This window comes from Dermacentor silvarum, chromosome 1, assembly GCF_013339745.2.
Source record: "Dermacentor silvarum isolate Dsil-2018 chromosome 1, BIME_Dsil_1.4, whole genome shotgun sequence".
Lineage (NCBI taxonomy): Eukaryota > Metazoa > Arthropoda > Arachnida > Ixodida > Ixodidae > Dermacentor > Dermacentor silvarum.
Genome location: NC_051154.1, coordinates 363,952,785 through 363,965,522, shown reverse-complemented (window position 1 = coordinate 363,965,522; position 12,738 = coordinate 363,952,785). Strand labels below are relative to the sequence as shown.

The window sequence follows — 12,738 nt, the reverse complement described above, 5'->3', positions numbered from 1 at the left end:
CCGCTGGCACAGTATGAGAAGCACAGAGAACACATGCACATAATACAGATTTGTAGGAATAAAAATTTGTATGAAGTTGACGAAGGAACTTCCAATTGGCATAGACGTAGGCTTTCTCATTAAAAACTCTTTTGTGAAAGATTTTCCAAAGGGCCACCTTTCTCATCGACATCACGTTCAGCAATGTAACTCCGAAAAGAATAACTGCCTGAACTGACTGAATCCTAGGGTGCGCGTCAGTGGCAAGTTGCCTAGGCGACCATGTTCCTTGTCAATTAAGTTCGTTTACATAAATTTCGAGAACCCCAAGGGGTCCAACTAATCCGGAGTCCCCCACTACAGCGTGCCTCATGATCATGTCGTGGGTTTGGCACCTAACACCCCATTGTTTTAATTTCAATTCTCTCTATTCCTTTCTTTTATTACCCATCGGCCACGGCAGCCCGATTCTGCAGATAACGTAAGCCGAGTAATGAGCACTTACTTTGTATGAACAGACCGATAGCACTTACCAAGATTACGTGCGCTAAGACGATTCCTTGGCTTCTGCTCTAACGTACTGTTCTATAGAGTAAGGAAGGATTTTCTGGTTGCTTCTTTTCTTTTCCTTCTTTTTTTCCTTTTTTTGCTAGCGCTGTTGAGAGATCTCTCGCGATATTCCGTGAGAGCCAGGGAAGACTCCGCTTCGGCTGAAGCCACCGCCCTTCTCCCCTGCCGCAGTTTGAATCGAACCAACAACATGCTCCGCATGCATGCTTCTTACGACGATAGCGATGGACCTTCCGACGAAACAGCATGTTGACTCTGCACAGACACGTGACGTCGACGCCGCGTCCACCACGGCGACGACTAGAGACGCGGACAGGAAACGTCTGCAGAAACGCACAGCTGCCGCACACGCCTCCCTGAAAGAAGGTAGACACACAAAAAATAATTATAAAAGAAGCAGAGCGGTATCGGTGGGCATACAACATTACCTATTTATCACGTAGAAAATAACTTTGAAAGTCAGCGCAAACGCTGCCTATAAATGCTATGCAGTAGCATACTATCGCCATCAACTTCTTTTGCTTTTTTTGCTGCTGGGCTCTTCAAGAGCCTTCAGCGTGCATGGTGGCAATAAAATTCTATTAAGAGCGAAAAATAAAAATAAAAAAATATTGCCGTGACCAGGAATCGAACCTGGGTTATTGCGGCCACAACGCAAGGTACTAACCACTGTACGACCACGGCTATCCCGAAGGACGAGGAAGCGGTAAAAGAAAATGCTTATGAACAGAATTTAGAATTAAAAGTCGCACTGTCGCCCGCAAGGCGAAGCATCGAATGCGATAGCAAATTAGTGGAGAGCTATACAAATGAAGGATAGTAGTTTTGTCGGCCGTATAAACTAAACTAACAAGTGTGGTGTCACGCGCACACAATCAAACATGAACGCATCTCACTCGATGATCGTGGGAACTCGCTGTGAAAACGCTGGAGTGAGTCAGTGCAGCAGCGAGCGAATTGATATCCGTCCCGAGCGCTCGCATCAACGCGATCTTAGCCGCGAAAACACAGGGAGGGCGGATTCTTTCCCGGCGCAGATGCCTTTCAAGATACAGCCGCGCGGGCAGGCAGGAGAACGCGTCCCCCCTCCTCCCCCCGGAGCCTTCCATCCCGGCGGGGCCGCGCAACCGCAATAAAGCCCGGCCCCTCCAACTCCCTACGCTCTCTTCGGAGCCTTGTGCATGGCTGTAAGACTTCGTGCTTCCTTCCCGCTTCCCGCCCTTGTGTGCGCGAGCCGCGATTGCCTGCTCAGCGTCGCATCCTTTCACTCGCACATACAGCGTACGGCGCGCGGCGATCATTTTATCACTCGTGGACATTGTACGGAACCTCACGGCTACGATGACGACAGAAATTCGTTAGAGTGGCGATATAATTGCTATCGCAATAGTAAACAAATAAATGCTTTTAAGTACGTTTTGTTAGTCCCTGCTGTTTCATTGCGATAGCGATTATATGGACACTCCAAACGACGATGAAATCGTCGCCGTGCACCGTATTCTGTATGTCCGCGAGGGACGCGTGCTTTCGCGGGGAGCGAACGCACGGCAAAGAGAAAACGCGACCTCTTGCGCCGCGCAAAAGGCCGCGGGGGGGGGGGGGGGGGAGGCGACGTCTAGCTGCGGCACCAAATGTGTGTTTATATAAAAACGTTGTCAGGCGAGAACGTGGTAAAGACTTCCGACGCTACTCGATGAATCTGATCTGATCTCGTCAAAAACGTCCGAGCCACCCCCAGAGGCATTGGCAACAGTGACTAACGCCGCGCGCGTTCGGTGCGAACTGGGGCAAAACGCCGATGGCGTCGACAACAGTTCTGCGCGTTGCTGGTGCTGCTGCATGTCCAAGTTGATATATCTGCTAAAAATAATATCCTTACTCCGTACAGCTGTCCACTATTTTGATATTGCAATTGGTGCTTCGCCTTTCGGGTGAATCGGCGACATTTTCTATTTTTATGGCGTTCCCGGCGCTGCTTTCTATTTGTCAGAATGTAGTAATATAGGCTAGAAATACAAGATTCGTATAACGAGCCATAGTTTATACAAATTAGGGTAGGAGTATGCAATTCACAAAAAAAAAGTTCTTACGCAAGAACAGTTCGTGAGAGCCGACGCCAGGCGATTGTCAAGTTGAACACACTACCCTAGGAGGCCAGCCAATGCCAAATAGCGCTCACAAAAAATGCCCTGTCAACTTGGTCCCAAAGAAAGCTACTGTAGACGCTTCGTAGGCGTTGCTTCCATATTCTCCAGTATCGAAGTTATTTTGATGCCTTTGTAAATGCCTTCTAATCTAAGATTTCGGCAAGTTTCAGTTTCTTAAAAACTGGCTGAGCATGACTTATGCAGTAATGCTATTGCTTGGCCATCATGGCCATGGGTGCCGTGAAGCCAATGCACATTTATGAACCGAAACTAGACTGCAATAGACCATAATCGCCACGATCCGAACGCATGTACCTCTTCTGTGTAGTCGCCATCATGTTTGTAGTGGACGCCGCTTTTCTGCGCTATTTGGGTTCGAGGTATAGTCTTGGGCAGAATGCCAAGGCTGCGTGAATCATGTATTTTGACAGTCGATTATTGATCTTTTGCAGCCAATCCACTCTTTTAGAACCTTCTTATCCTAACCTCCCAGTCCTTTCATTTCAAGCGTTAGCAAGGTTGTCGCGGCTAAAAAAAGCAAAACATGTATGTTTTCTTTTATTGTTGCTCTTCCTATTTTTTAGGTTTATTTTACTTTTATTATTTGGTTCATCACTTCATAGCTGTATGAGCTCTCTTTTACTTTCACAATTTTTATTTACTAATTTTGTTTCAAACTATGCTCCGCAAGTTTCTTTTATTTCTTTACATCCACGTTCCGCACGATTCATGGCCCATCCCCCAGACTGCACAGCACAATTTCATGGAAGAACAATGAAGCAACCAACGAGCCAGCCAACCCTTTATTCTGCTAGGACAGCTACTCCCGGCATCCTTTGAGGCAAGGGTAAGGTGGGAAAACTCTTGTGAAATAGATCCGTGAGGTCTTTGTAAAGGCGGCACTGTTCTGTAAGTTGGGAAGTCACCACGGATCCCGCAAAATAAAAGTGATTAGGCCAGCCATTGCGCAGCCGGACGCCAGTGTACCATCATACTGCCGGAGAACTTCTCCATGACTAGAGATAAAAGGGCGTTGGTAAACAATTGGAAAAATTGTGGGGAAAACCGCGTTTTCTTGTTTTTTCAGCACGGAGCAAGGGAAAAAAATCTTAATTACCACTTACAATTATACTTGCATTTTTTGCTGCGCAGCCGGCAATTCTAGAAGTCGGGACCAACTCAAAAAAAAATTATGGTAGCCCAGTTCTGAAGTGTCTTCATTATATGCTTTCGGTTTCGTTTAAAGCGTAGCGTAGCTTTCAACTGTAGCGGGACTTTAGTTTTAGTGCAGGACTGGCATCGGGAACTCCGTAAAGCACGTGGAACCGTACTCTTGGTGCAAGGCCGTTGCACTAATCTGCCGCCGACACCTATAGCTTCTAGGCTGCTGAAGGTTTCTTTACCATTTGCCTGTTGTGAACGAAGCTGGTTTTTGTTTGGAAATCTTCAAAGAAAGCTTCGCACCAGACTCACAAGTAAACATGTTCCAAAACTCTAAGTACAATCGAATTGGAGTGTGGAAGCAGCCGGGATTAATTGCAATGCAAGTGTTTCCAGTGAGAGTGACTCGGACACGGAGTGACCTTTCACGCAGTTAGCAGACTAACAATCTTTCCTAGAAGAGAACAAAGTGATCATTCTATTATCTTCACGTTCTTTAGTAATTATCGCATGAAGTTAAGGACAAATTTTTCATTGCTGTAGCAATAATTATAGCGTATTTTGCGGGAATTTCATTTTTTCTCAATATTTCCCAAATTTCCTGAAAAAAAAAAACTGGGAAAAACTGTTTTTTTTCTCCCGTTCACAACTGCCGGAAATTTTGCATCCCTATCCGTTACAGCTCCTCAGTGACTGTTGACATTTACCTTCTTACGTATCCTCCAACTTCTCCGTTATGTTGGTCAGTTGGGCCATCCAGAGCCTTTACTTGGAGCGTAGTTGTGGAGGTCTGCGTTAGGAACTGGTACACAGTGTTAAAAATCCTCTTGGGCTCCATTTCCTATATTGCACCGTTCTTCCCACAGCGTGACGTATGCATGACGCAGGCCTTAAATTGCTGCCGGTAAGACGAAGATCAGGATTCTATCTGAGAACAAAATGCAATCTTGAAGTTTTGCCTAATAAATTGTGGTCAAACCAGTCAGCCTAACACTCTGGATCAAACAATATAACTTTATTATTCAGTAAATATAAAGCCGCCGGCTTCAACCATTAGATTCGTGCCAAATATTTCGCGAAGTAGAACCAGGAGCGAAGCTTCCACAAAAGTATACGAGGCCTGAAAGTTGCGGCTTACAATTGTAGCCACGTGTATCCGAAGAAAAACGTGTCATGTAAAAGAATTGACATCACCCATGGAAGTTTAGTCAGCGCTGCGATGTTATGCTGAAGCCACGATTTTTACAATTTTTTCAAGAGCGGCATTGAACCGATACGTCAAGTGTTATTTTAGCTTCTCTAAACCTGCAGCGGGCTTAAGCTTACATGCCAACACTTCTTTGCACTGGTTGTACAGGTTGTTTAGGACTATATATAGGAGGAAAATGATTGCCGATGAAATGAAAGCCAGTTGACTGTCAATGGCAATAAAGTTACACACGTAACATTGCCACGAGTCAGCGGCAAAGCACGTGCGGATATGTGAATATGACGACGACGCCGGTCGGCGAAACGGAGAGTGGACGCGTGAGGCAAGAAGCACGTGAAGCGCTAGAGAAAAAAAAATGAAGAAAGATATGCGGATCCTATCCAAATCTTGGCCAATTCCCCGCAGTGGTTACGTACGCGCCATCATAGAAGGAAATCCAAATCCGAATCCAAATCTCACGCACAGTGGGAATCGATGTAAGCGAAGCTTTCGATCCTGCTTGCTTTGATTGAGGATAATTATTGTTCTGGCTTGCTACCTCTGGTCATGGTGCTCACCACATTCCTCGTGTTGTTGTTGGGCCCTTCTCGCTTCTGGTAGTAGCGCTTACGACAGTCGTCGTCTTTCACGGCCGCCACGCGTCGTTGCCTTGCCTCACGTCTTCGAGCCAGCATATATTCGCAGTCTGCACCACGTTTCGCTGCGTGGCGAAGACGCTCCTGTTCCGCGAGACGCTTCTTTCGGGCCTGGGTGTCGTCGACGCTGAGTGCGCGCTTTAGAGCCATTTTGGTGGCGCGTGTTTACGTGCTCCTTCTGCATACGTGGCCAGCACTCTGTTGAGACGCCAGCTCCAAGCGCTCTCTTCAGGCTGTGGACGATTGTCATGTTACCCTATCACAGCCCAGCACGCGACCGCCGCAGCCCATCAACTGCATTTTTGTCGCGAAGGAAAGCAAGCATAGCATGTGTCATAGGCACGAACTGTGCAACGCTGTCGCGGCGGCGCCGGCCGGGATGCGCGGAGGTGAGCGACATGTGGCGTTGTTGCAAGAAACCCAGCGGCGCGTGCGAGGAATACCATATTGTTACGTGTGGCAGGACACAGACGAAAGAGGCTATGTACAGGCTATTTACACTGGAGCCAGAAAGCCAGGCCCACACTCGCTCGCAGCAAGAGTACACAGACACACTTCATCGTCTGTCTCACGGCGGCTCGTCTCTTGAACATTTTTCGATGATATCGTAATACCCCCCGCCCACCCCCCAGGGGGGGGGGGGGCAATATCGCCGTCACGGTGCTGTTAAATTCCCAAGGCGCTTGGAGAGTTGTAGGGATTGAGTCGGTCGACGTGGACAATATCACTGGTGGTCACAGCGGAGGACGTAGTGGGCGTGGCTAGCACGATTTCATTGGTGATATCGTTCCCTTGGCGGAACACGCGATATGGTCCTGTGTAACAGTAGAGCAGTTTTTCACAAAGACCAACTTTATGCGATGGTTACCAAAGCAACACGAGGGTGCCGGGCGCATAATACACATCACGGTGACGGAGGCCGTAGCGTTGTTTCTGTTTTTCTTGAGTCACTTGCAGACGAGCAAGAGCAAGTTGGCGAGCATGGTTTTCATCAAACGACACGTGGCGACCATTTTCAAGAATTTGATGCTGTATCAGTGACACTGCTCTACGACGGTGTCATCTCAGGACGGGATCATCCTTGGCTATCAGCGACTATACCTTTGACGACATCAGTGACGTCATGTCACGTGGCACTTCCAACGACTATAAGACTACCGCCGGAGCCATTCTTCGCCAGTGGGCATGGCAGCAGCAGACACGGTAACATGCTGAGCAATCCTTTTTGCTTTGCGCTGCAGGTTAGTGATTTTAAATGTGAACATTGTTACCGAAATGACGACCGTTTTTTAGTGCTGCTGCCCTGCCCACTGGGTGTTCAGAGCTTTTTGTCTTCTGTTTTTTTCATTATCAAAAGATCTGTTGTCTTGCTGTGATATTGAATCAAATCCTGGTCCGACAGAAAAAGAGATGCTAGTGGAATTACTACCTGGCCAGAGCAAGACGAATTCAACAATGGAGCGCCTGCCGGTATCCCAGAACAAGATCGAGGACAAACTTTGCTCTTTAGCTGAGCGGATTGACGGTATTGAGAGACTGTTATCCAGCCTGAGTCTTAGCCATGAAGGTACAAGATATGGAAGCCGCAATATCAGAACTTCAGGGCAGCTCACTTCAGTTAGGAACCAGATGGACTACTTGGAAAACAGAGGCAGGAGAAATAACCTGATCATTTATGGTATAGAGGAAGTATGGAGTCTGGTCAGGAACAGGAAATGAAAGTAACCGATGACGTTTTTCAGAAAAAAAATTGGTTTAACGCTGAGTGGCGTCGAAAGATGCCATAGAGTGGGTAAAAAGCAAGCAGGCAGAGTGCGACCAGTTATTCTGAAACATTTTTGGCTTTCGTAAAAAAAATGTCAATATTACGATCATGTCATAAGCTGAAAGGCTCAGGAGTATCGATAGCCGAGGACTATTCAAAGCGAGTTCGGGAAATACGCAAACAACTCTGGAAAAGTTGCGAAAAAGAGAGAGTAGATGGAGCCAAGGTAAAACTAACTTTCAACAAACTAAGCATTGATATCGTCTTATTTGGTTGGGACGAATCAAAGGGTTCTCGCTACAGGCTCAAAAGAAAATCAAACTGACTTTCGACTAAGACATCTCGGACCCTGAAAGTAATAAATGTTAATTGTAGGAGTATACTCAACAAGACCACTACGTTGGAGGCTCTTCTGCTCTTGCACAACCCGGATATAGCAGTCTTGACTAAGACCTGTCTTAATGATACTGTGTTTGACAGCGAGTTCGTTCCCACCGGCTACAGTTCGTTTCGAAAAGACCGTGATGGTTGAGGTGGGGGTGTTAGCATATTTTTTTAAACTATCCTTGCGAATTTTTAATTCCTGAAATACCCAATGTAGAGTGTATGTTCTGTACAGCTTACTATGCAAATGTTAGGTATGTTATTGCGGCAATATACCGACCCCCTAATTCTACCATTGCCGTATTTGGTGAGCTGAGAAAATTTTTCTGTACGAATGTAAAACCCGGTAATCGTATTATATTATCAGGAGATCTTAATTTGCCTAATATAGACTGGGTAAAATTCTCACTTAAAAAACATGACCCTCTAGGGGAAGCTATGCTGGACATTGCTTTTGCCTTTGACTTATTGCAAATTGTGCAACAAAGCACACGAATTCAGGGCAGTTCTCAGTCAATGTTCGACCTTTTTTTGTCAGCTGATCAATAGCGCCAAAACTAATTGCGAGATAGTACCTGGCATATCGGATCACGAGGCTGTACTACTCACCGTTGCAGACGCCGTGTTAGATAAGAAATCTGAATGTTTATCTTACCGAAACTTCTCTCAAGCCGACGATGTATCAATTATTGATTTACTTTCGCTTAATTTTGACGACTTTTCAAGTAGCATGGAAGACGTAGTGTCGTTGTGGTGCAGGTTTAAAAAATAGTTGAAGAGTGCATTGATGGCTTTGTCCCGTTGTCGATTAAAAAGAAAAATTGCAATAATCCATGGATCTCCCTGCGAGACATTGCGGCTCCAAAGGAAACTGAAACGTGTAAAGAAAAAATTTAAAATCTAAAACGTGCAGTCGGTAAAAAGAACGATGACATTTCCTCTCAGCTTAGAAGTCGAGTCCATGCCGCGATAAACAACGCTACTATGGTGAATCGCTACCAAGTTTCATAAGCACGGCTCCAGAGACATTTTGGCGTTCTATTTCTCCGACCTCCAAGGAATGTGTTGTATTTCATGTTGATGGTAAGGCAGTTCACGAAAGCAAAGAAATAGCAAATGCGTTTAACAAACACTTTAAGTCCGTCTATACAAGTGATAATGATGTAATGCCACCGTTAGAAATGTCTGTGCCGCCTATATCCGATGTTCAAATAAGCGAACCAGGTATACTAAACATTCTCTTACAACTGAACACTAAAAAATTATTTGGCCCGGACAACATTCCAAACGCATTTTTAAAACGGTATGCAGAATGGGCATCAAATTACTTGCACGTTCTGTTCACAAGGTCATTGTGTGAGGGACAAGTACCGAGTGACTGGAGGACGGCCAGAGTGAAGCCACTACATAAAACAGGAAAAAAGCACTGCATTCAAAACTACCATCCAATTTCTTTAACATCAACGGTATGTACACTTTTAGAACACATGATCCATAATCATATCTCAGAATTCTTGGACAACAATAATATACTAACAAAGCATCAACGCGGATTCAGAAAAGGCTACTCTACAATTACCCAATTGGTTTTAACGGTGCACGACTTTGCGAAAGCCATTAACAATGGGAACCAAATAGATGCTATTTTCATGGACTTTTCAAAGGCTTTCGACAAGGTCTCTCACAAAAAACTACTTTACAAATTGAGCAAGATACTGAAAAACTCCCGACTAATTAATTGGCTCACAGCATGCCTTGATGGCAGAGAACAATTTGCTGTTTTTAATGATCATTCTTCTCAACGACTTCCGGTAGACTCTGGTGTTCCGCAGGGCTCGGTCCTTGGACCTCTCTTGTTCCTTTTATTCATTAATGATATGCTACATGGTATTCCAGTTATGGTTAAGCTTTATGCTGATGACTGTGTATTGTACTCAGAGATAGACAATATTGTCACCCAGCTAGTACAGCTAGAATAGTTCACCAGCAACAGATAGGCAAAAAACACGTCAGCCTTTAATAATGGCTGGACCTCGGAGAGCGCGCGCGCAACCACGAACTTCGTCGTTCTCGCCTCAAGGGGTCAGTGTGACCACGTGCCAACTTATTTCGCGTCATTGCTCCCCTCTCAAAAGCGAGCGACCCGGTCGCTTCAAGGGCGTGGGGGCGAGCAATGTGGGCAAGAGTGCCAACATGGAAAGAAAAAAAAAACATACAGGAATGTACACAGTGCTGAAGCGGTTTGTGAGGGTTGCTTATCCCTCGCGTGCGTAGTACGGCTTCATCCGTACTGCGTGGACGACTTCAGCACGGGGACGGCGTCGGTTCGAACTAGGATCAGAGCTTTGAGGCACCACCTCATAGTTCACATCACTGAGGTGGCGTACAACTTCGTAGGGGCCGAAATAGCGGCGCAACAATTTCTCCGAGAGCCCACGGTGTCGGATAGGTGTCCACACCCACACGCGGTCGCCTGGTGAGTACTGGACGTTCCGTCGGGTCCGGTTGTAACGGCAGGCGTCGGTATTCTGCTGGGTGCGGATGCGATTCCGAGCAAGCTGGCGAGCTTCCTCTGCTTTCTCGACGAACTCTTCAGTGGTGTCATTCCTTGTGGTTCCGTGGTCTACCGGGAGCATGGCGTCTAAGGGGGTTGTAACGCGACGTCCGTAAACGAGCTCAAATGGTGTAAACTGGGTGGTCTCCTGCACAGCGGTATTGTAAGCAAACGTCACGTATGGCAAAATTTCATCCCATGTCTTGTGTTCCACATCAATGTACATGGATAGCATGTCGGCCAATGTTCTGTTCAGGCGCTCTGTTAAGCCGTTAGTCTGGAGATGATAGGCTGTGGTCCTTCGGTGGTTAGTATGCGTCAGCGTGACGACTTGTTGCAACAAGTCCGCTGTAAACGCTGCACCGCGATCAGTAATGAGCACAACGGGTGCACCGTGACGAAGCACGATGTTGTGGACGAAGAAGCTGGCGACCTCAGCAGCAGTTCCCCGCGGCACAGCTTTTGTCTCCGCATAGCGAGTTAAATAATCGGTTGCCACGATTATCCACTTGTTTTGCAAGGAAGACGTGGGGAACGGACCAAGAAGGTCAATTCCCACTTGCTGGAACGGCGCCGGAGGCGGATCCAAAGGCTGAAGGAGGCCGGCAGGCTTGACGGGTGGGACTTTACGCCTCTGACAGTCACGGCACATTCGCACATAGCGCTGAACCGACGAAAATAGGTGTGGCCAATGGTATTTGTGCCGTATGAGCGCTAATGCCCTCGCGAAGCCTAAGTGGCCGGCACAGGGATCCTCGTGACACGCCTGTAAAACTTCCTCGCGCAGCGCCGTCGGAACGACGAGAAGAAATGTTTCTTGGCTGTTCTCGAAATTTTTCTTGTACAGTACATCGTTCCGCAGGCAGCACGATGTCAATCCTCGTGAAAGTGGGCGTGGGACAACAACGTCAGCTCCCTCGAGATATCGGATGACTGGAAGCAGTTCAGAGTCTGCACGTTGGTAGTCAGCCATGCGCACCACGTCGACGACACCAAGAAACGGCAAATCTAGCTCCAAGTCGGAGGATGTCAAGGGAAGAGGAGAACGTGACAAGCAGTCAGCGTCGCTATGCTTACGGCCCGATCTGTAGACAACAGTCATGTCGTATTCCTGGAGGCGGAGGCTCCAACGAGCGAGGCGACCTGACGGGTCTCGTAGATTGGCAAGCCAGCAGAGCGAATGGTGGTCACTGATCGCTCGAAATGGCCGGCCGTATAAGTAAGGTCGGAACTTGCTGATGGCCCACACGACTGCTAAACATTATTTTTCGGTGGTTGAATAATTAGCTTATGCTTTTGTGAGACTACGGCTCGCGTACGCAATTACACGTTCTGCGCCGTCTTGCCATTGAACCAGAATAGCCCCGAGTCCTACGTTGCTTGCGTCTGTGTGAATTTCAGTTGCCGTGGTGTCATCAAAATGCGCCAGCTCTGAAGCGGATTGAAGGCGTTTGCGCAATTCGGTGAAGGCCTGCTCTTGGTCTTCCGTCCACACAAAGGGCACATCTTGTCGCGTCAGTCTCGTGAGAGGTTCAGCAATCCTCGAGAAGCCTTCAACGAAACGGCGGTAGTAAGCGCAGAGGCCCAGGAACCGCTGAACAGCCTTCTTGTCTTTAGGGAGAGGAAACTCGGCAACGGCAGCGAGCTTTTCTGGGTCTGGTCGTACTCCTTGGGAGCTGACCACGTGGCCTAAAAACTGGAGTTCCCGGAAGCCAAAGTAACATTTTCCAGGCTTGATGGTGAGGTTTGCCTTGCGTATTGCGGTAAGGACACTACGTAGTCAGGTGAGATGTTCATCGAACGTGCTGGAAAACACAACAACGTCATCAATGTACACTAGACACGTCTGCCACTTTAGTCCGACGAGTACAGTGTCCATCATTCGTTGAAACGTAGCAGGAGCGGAACAGAGACCGAAAGGCAGGACTTTAAATTCGTATAGCCCGTCGGGAGTCACGAAGGCGGTTTTTTCACGGTCACGCTCGTCCACTTCGATTTGCCAGTACCCTGACTTTAGGTCTAACGAAGTAAAGAACTCAGCATGACGCAGACGGTCCAAAGCGTCATCGATCCGTGGCAGGGGGTAAACGTCGCGTTGGGTGACTCGGTTAAGCCGTCTGTAGTCAACGCAGAAGCGGAGCGTGTTGTCTTTCTTTTTTACTAGCACGACAGGGGACGCCCACGGACTTGTCGACGGCTGGATGACGTCATCATTGAGCATTTCTTCAACTTGACGCTTAATCGCCTCCCGCTCCATAGGTGACACGCGGTACGGGTGCTGACGAACAGGCCACGCCAACTCCTCTGTAACTATCCGGTGTTGCGTAATGGAG

General features: G+C 47.5%; 1 non-coding gene across 1 annotated transcript; it reads right to left on the bottom strand.

Annotated features, from left to right (window-relative positions):
• Positions 1-1,161: 1,161 nt before the first annotated feature.
• Positions 1,162-1,233, bottom strand: Trnah-gug (transfer RNA histidin (anticodon GUG)). The gene has a single exon. It is a non-coding gene; the product is annotated as a tRNA-His (tRNA).
• Positions 1,234-12,738: the final 11,505 nt, after the last annotated feature.